The sequence below is a fragment of the Lathyrus oleraceus genome, chromosome 7 (genome assembly GCF_024323335.1).
Source record: "Lathyrus oleraceus cultivar Zhongwan6 chromosome 7, CAAS_Psat_ZW6_1.0, whole genome shotgun sequence".
In the NCBI taxonomy this organism is placed as follows: Eukaryota; Viridiplantae; Streptophyta; class Magnoliopsida; order Fabales; family Fabaceae; genus Lathyrus; species Lathyrus oleraceus.
In genome coordinates, this window is record NC_066585.1 from 293,357,940 (window position 1) to 293,363,384 (window position 5,445).

The following is a 5,445-nucleotide window of genomic DNA, read 5'->3' on the forward strand; positions in this document are numbered from 1 at the left end:
AGGGTCTCTAAGACATGAACATGTAACATCTTCTCCAACCAGCAACTCCTAAGAACTGCAATGAGAACGATCCTTTTGAAGTACCCAATCTACAACTCTGTAGACCCTTCTATCTTAAGTTGATGTGCCACTTCATCAACTAAGAATCTGATGTTAAACCAAATGTCACAACATTGTGTTTAGACATCTAGCTGTTGAATTCAGCTCCTTCTTCTGCCACTTGAAAGAACTTCCTCCCTTCACAGAACAAGAGTTCAATGTTCTCATAGACTTGATTGTGGAACCAAGTTTGAGTAAACAACCTCCATCCTACAGGTTTGCAGTTAAGTCATCCAAGCTCACACCTTGATGAATCCCTGCTTCTACTCCAAAGACATCAGACACTCTGATGCATGAGTCTTCAGAAGGACCAGTTAGAAACTAACCCTTCAGCTATACCAAGGATTCTACTTCCTAAAGTACGGCTGTTTCCATGATGTTAAGAATGCTGCCACTTGTTCTTAACTTCATAGCGTGCATTTAGCCAATGCACTTCCTTACTTAGATCAGAGATAGACTGATCCAAGTAACCACCATCAAGACTATGATGTCTTCTTCTTCTTGTACACACCAAGGCTGAGCATGTTTCTTTCCAGGAGACTTTTTCAGAGATCATATGCTTTTGCTGCCACCAAAGAGATAGATCATAAATCATGTACTATCCTTCCTGTGATTCTGCACAGGGTCTTGAAGAAGAGATGTTCCAACATCTTTAAGAACATCAGTTATCTTGAGCTCCAAGGATAGTCAATTAAATACTTGTACTTGACACAAGTAGACATTGACCTTAAATCCTTTCCCAATTATCCTTTCAGATACTTCCACCATAAGAATACTTTGAAAGTACTCTTCTTGTGTCAACATCTTCTGCTTGCAACCACCTCGACTATTTTGAAAGTCTTCCCAGATTAAATTCACCCTTAGGAATGAGAGAGATGAATTCTTCCTTGCAAATGTGTCACACAACCACCAGAACCCATGTGACACAGGTCAACAGCCAACCAGACCCTAGGCTGACCAAATGTGAGGAGGTTAACCACAACTCCCCCTCAAATTAACAATCATGGAACCTTCACACCAATATCCATGCATTGTACACACATGTCTCAACATACACTATCCCTTACCAGTGACAACTAACTCCTCCAGACTACAGCTGACCATAAGTACTAGCGAGACAAACAACACCAGTCAATAGTAGATATGCATTGCCAGAGCATATTACCTCAACCAACCTCTGAATCTTCATATTCTCACTCCTTGAAAGAACTGCCACTTCTGAACGTGGTGTTCGAATAACAAGATTCATGGTTCCAATCCTCTCAATTGATACAGCAATCAGGTTATCCCATTATTGACTGCTAACATCCAAGGGACTTGTCTTCCAACGCAACATAGTACTTCAGGGACCAACTTTCCAACCCTGATCAATCTGCAGGAATATGCACCAGCTCAACTTATAGAGGTCAGACTTCTAAAGGTGACCTTCCTGAGCACACACACAGTTGACCCTACCCTTGTCAACTTGGCCCACACAGATGTCTCCTCTTCCAGGTCAGGAGTAGGTTTCAAACAAGAGTATCCCTTTGTTTGACACCTAAAAACATCTGTTCTTCAACCAGCAGCTGCATACTCGTTGAACACCATGTTCTAACATCACATAGAACATTGGTTCCACCTCCTTGGAACAACCCTCCTTGACAGACTTCAAGGTCTTCATATACACTACCCAAGAGTGTAAAAGAATCAGTGATACCATCCTGACGTGAGAACATCATGATGAGTGGACTTGAGGGGACTCAAGTAGTTTTGACATCTTCAGAGGTTATGATGAAATCTTGAATACAACAGCCTTTCATCCACATGAGGGGAAACTACATCAGAGTTTGAGTTTTGCCAGGTATCATGCAGCGGAAATCATAATACAACTCAACCTAAGAACACACTTTTCACCAGATCCACCTCCAAGTCCATACCAAGTTTGAATGTGATTCAATACTGGCACAGAAGTTCCATCCAAAGGCCAATTGCCAACCTCCAGATACAGGTACACATTATTCCTGTCATGAACAGTCCATCCACCTACTTCAAGGGACCATTCAGGGAAATTACAGAACCTTCCACTGGTTCCCACATAACTTCTTGCAAGATACCAGAAAGTATCACCCATGGATCTCATCCAGAAGCAGAACAGGATGCCCGCTCTGATACCAATTGAAATTCTGGTGTAGTCAGATTTCAGATGTTCTACTCCAAGTCATGACATCTGATCTAACATTGTACCTAGTACAGCAAGACAGTTATTGTGCTCTGTACTCACACGCACACTCTCACAGATGTCACAACTTATCATTCTAGGCCACCTTAGAATGAAGTAACACCTAGTTGTGTGCCTTAGGTAGAAGGATTAAGCAGAGGTTAATCCTAGCACTTGCTCCTGTTGTTTTCTTCCAAGGTTGTAAGCATGATGTCTTAACTTTGGTTTGGACATCATCTGTTACATTGTTCCAGTGTGTATATCTTTTACTTGTATTTCCTGAATTAAAGGTTGAACACGTCAATCTAATTTCCACTTATTAGATTGCTAACAACTAGGCTATTTGTTAGGTTCATTAATTGTAGGTTAGTAGTTGGTTTCCTGGTTTTTCTCTAAGCTATTGAAACCCTGAAGAATAGCCTGAGAAAAATACTGAACCAGAAAGAACCAATCATCCTACACTTTAGCACCTGCTATTGGGAATGAATGTCACAACATTCCGTTCGACATCCAGAACATATGCTGAGTCTGTTATGTTCCTGGAAACGTGCTGTGCTAAGTTTGCAATACTGTAAAAGACCAACTAGTCTCTACTTCAGCATCAGCCTTCAGTATCAACTGTCAAAACATCCAGTTTGACAGTTTCACTATGATCCTTCAGTCAGGTCTGTTATCCTTGAAAAGAACAGACTTAAATTACTACTGAACTAAAGTTAACCTACTTATCATTCAGTATGCACTGTCCCTGATGAATGTTACAACTTTCTGATTGACATTCAAACAGAAGGCTATATGCCAGGTCAGTTATCATCTAGATAAGCTGAGTGGAATACCTGCTGAGTTATGACAGTAATAAACACATGCAGAAGGAAAACAAACACAGGAAATTGTTAACCCAGTTCAGTCCAACATGACCTACATATGGGGGCTACCAAGCCAGGAAGAAGATCCACTATTAGTAGTATCAATTCAGAGTTAAACTCACCCGTTTACAACTCATCACTTAATCCCTACCCAATGCAATCTATACCTAGGAACTCCTAGATAGAAACCTCCAGTTTCCATTCCTATCACTACAAATACAATGTAATGTTACCACACCTTGAACTTGCTTCACAGCTTCATTCAAGAACAAAATCACTCTTGCCTACAGGCTTTGAGTTACAAATACTCTCAGCTTTTACCACTGAGAAACATATGGTAACCTTCCCACAGATTGGGAGGTTTACCTTACACACACCCCTAAAAACTCATTCTAAGAGGCTTACAAAAACTAGATTACAATCAGCTATTTATAACCTAATCACCCAACTGGATTTGGGCCTTCAGAAATCGCAGCAGACTTGTTCTTTGCTGTTACAACTTCAGCAGAAAAATTCTGCTACAAACAAGGTCTTCAATCCTAGAATCTCTCCATATATATCTCCATATTTTGAGCCTATATATCTTCTGATTGAGTCTTCAAGACCTCCACATGGGAGTTAGGATATTCACCAGATATCCTTGCTGATCCCAGAATATATACTGAATTAATTAATTCAGTTTTCTACACATGTGCGATGTCACAGATTTGATGTCGTGACATCGTACATGACATGTTGGTCCAGATGTTGAATTTCTTTAACCCAACATATTAAAACAACAGAGATGATTACATTATTTGTTTTCTAAAATTACTGCCAATCCTAAGGAATCAACAAATCCATTGTGACCACTCCTTCGGTTGTTCTGATACAAAACAACAAAGATATGCTTCTAGGCACCGATTTACAACCTCCGTTTGCCCATCCGTCTCCGGGTGATATGAAGAACTCATACTCAACATAGTCCCCTTCCAACGGAATAATTCTTTTCAGAAAAAGCTAACAAATAAGGGGTCACGATCACTAACAATAGATTGTGGAACACCATGGAGACGCACCACCTCCTTGGTAAAAATCTCAGCCACTTTTCTTGCTGTATATGGATGCTTTAAGGGAATAAAATGTCCATACTTAGATAGTCTATCCACTACTACAAAAATAGCCTCATACCCCTGTGATTCCGGAAGACCAATTATGAAATCCATTGAGATGTCCTCCCAAACTCTCTCCGGAATTGGCAGTGGCTACAACAAACCCATGGGTGACGACGCCAAATACTTTTGACGTTGGCACACGTCACAACTCTGCACAAATGTTTGAACTGACTTCCTCATTCCTACCCAATAGAGGTTACCAGCTAATCTCCGATATGTACGCAAAAACCCCGAGTGACCCCCAGTACTGGATGAATAAAACTCCTGCAACATTAAGGGTATGCATTTAGATTCTGCAGATAGCACCAGCCTACCATGATAGAATATTCTCCCTTTGATCAATTGGAAACCCGATTGAGATGTAGGATTCACATGCAAATCAGCCATTACTTTCTTTAAATAAGGATCATTCCTTACTTCATGTTGGATTTGTTGCTCCTGCATACATACTAGGAATGACATTATTCCTAGTTCCACTTCTTCATGCATTCTTGAAAGGGCATCAGCAGCTTTATTTTCTGGCCCAGGTTTGTACACTACCTCAAAATGATAACCCAATAGTTTGGCTATCCAATTCTGTTGATCATCAGTAGTGATACGTTGCTGGAGCAAGTGTTGTAAACTTTTTTGATCGGAATACACTACAAACTTCCTTCCCAACAAATAAGGATGCCAATGTTGAACGGCCAACACCAATGCCATCAACTCCTTCTCATACGCCGACTTACTCAAATTATTCTTAGATAAGGCTTTGCTGAAGTAAGTTATGGGTTTCTTTTTCTGCATCAGTACCGCGCCTATTCCTCTCCCGGATGCATCACACTCAATCTCGAAGGGTTGTGCAAAATCCAGAAGGGTTGAAACTGGAGCTTGAATCATAACCCTTTTTAGATTCTCAAATGCCTTCAACTCTTCTGGTCCCCAATGAAACCCTTCCTTCTTGGTTAACTCCGTTAACGGTTTAACTATCTTACCATAACCCACAATGAATTTCCGGTAATACCCTGTCAGCCCCAAAAAAACCCCTCACCCCTTTGACATTATGAGGAACTGGCCATTCCAAAATGCTATTAATTTTTGCTGGGTCCACTGCCACCCCCTGTTTAGATATTACATGACCTAAATATTCAAC